Source organism: Penaeus monodon, chromosome 23 (genome assembly GCF_015228065.2).
Source record: "Penaeus monodon isolate SGIC_2016 chromosome 23, NSTDA_Pmon_1, whole genome shotgun sequence".
Lineage (NCBI taxonomy): Eukaryota > Metazoa > Arthropoda > Malacostraca > Decapoda > Penaeidae > Penaeus > Penaeus monodon.
The window spans coordinates 17874658-17875999 of NC_051408.1; the positions used below are offsets into that span (position 1 = coordinate 17874658).

General features: G+C 41.3%; 1 protein-coding gene across 1 annotated transcript in view; it reads right to left on the reverse strand.

Moving 5' to 3' along the window:
- Window positions 1–227, reverse strand: part of LOC119587855 — a gene marked incomplete in the record, with an annotated part of 15462 nt that extends 15235 nt beyond the window's left edge. The window contains 1 exon segment of the mRNA XM_037936559.1: window positions 112–227.
- Between the last annotated feature and the right edge of the window lie 1115 nt (window positions 228–1342).

The window sequence follows — 1342 nt, forward strand, 5'->3', positions numbered from 1 at the left end:
AACTGGACACATCAAGACAATATGTTTACAGTTTTACATTCAGGTTCACTATATTTCTTCTCGGGTTGTTGGCTGTTTCTCTAACTCCTCTGTTCTGCAACATTCACTTACGGATTTTAGATCATCACAGACACGGTGTTACAGTCACATTTTTTCCCCTGTGCGAATAACCGCGTCGGCGAGAGCACGTGCGACACTCTACCAACGATCTCAACGCGACACTGGACCTTCCATTCTCAGATGGTTTTAGGAATTTACACATGGCGACAATGATACATTTTCTATTCAGATATTTAAGGGATTTCCGGTCCGGACTCTCGATTCCATTGTTCTCCTGTTGGATATGATACGTTTTGAGGCTTCGCTGGTCGTCTGGTTTTATGCACAAAGACATGTCCTTTGGAACGAAACAAATGTTTATAATTCCAACAATGAGCAACTCGCGGTGACGTCAGAACTTCCTCCAACTTACCTGTCTCTCTCGCCCCCCCCCCCTTCTCGCCTCCCCCGCCACACCTGTAGCATCATTCCGATCTCACCTTCGATATATTTTTTCATCCTTGAATAGCGGTATTTATCGATTGCTTCAAATCTGGGTTATTGTCTTCAAGTAATGCAAACTTCGCAACATCACCCAGGGATTGTTTATGAGAATACCTGACAGAAGTATGCCAGTTCTTCAGACATCTTAGGTGAGCGCTAAATTTTATATTTGTCTTCGCATTTCTACCCCAATACCGCTATAATCCATGTGCATACAAAAGACTATGATTAGTCATTTCCATCTGACATGTTGAAAAGGTCACTTCTTTGAATGAAAATGTGACTCTTTCTTCTGGAATTCAAGACGTGTGAAACAGTTTCTTACTCAACCCAAGGAAGCCTCGGACGTCACAAGAAGCACGCAGGAGATATTTCCCCATCCCGCCATGATTTTTCTCGCCTCATCTTTTCTTATTTTGTCTACTCAAAGGCTCTGATGAACTCACCATCTTTATATCTATCGTGGAAACGCTTGCTTTGAACATGAATGGATACCTGTGCTATTCATACCTGTAAAATTACTATTACTACGATCTTACACTATCATTGATCTCGCGCCATCTTCATTAAGTAATTCGATACTCCTTCCTCTTCGTTTTCTTTCACTGGCATTTCTTTCCACACTTCAGAAATACGTAGGCATACTTGTGAAATATACGTCCACGTAACTGCTATACACACAAGCCAGTAATGTTGCAACTTCTCGATGAAATAAGTGAGTGATTGAAAATAATGTCTTTTTGTGGTTGTGTCAAAAATAACGGTCGGTTGAACAGGTGAAGATCAATTTTCAGACATG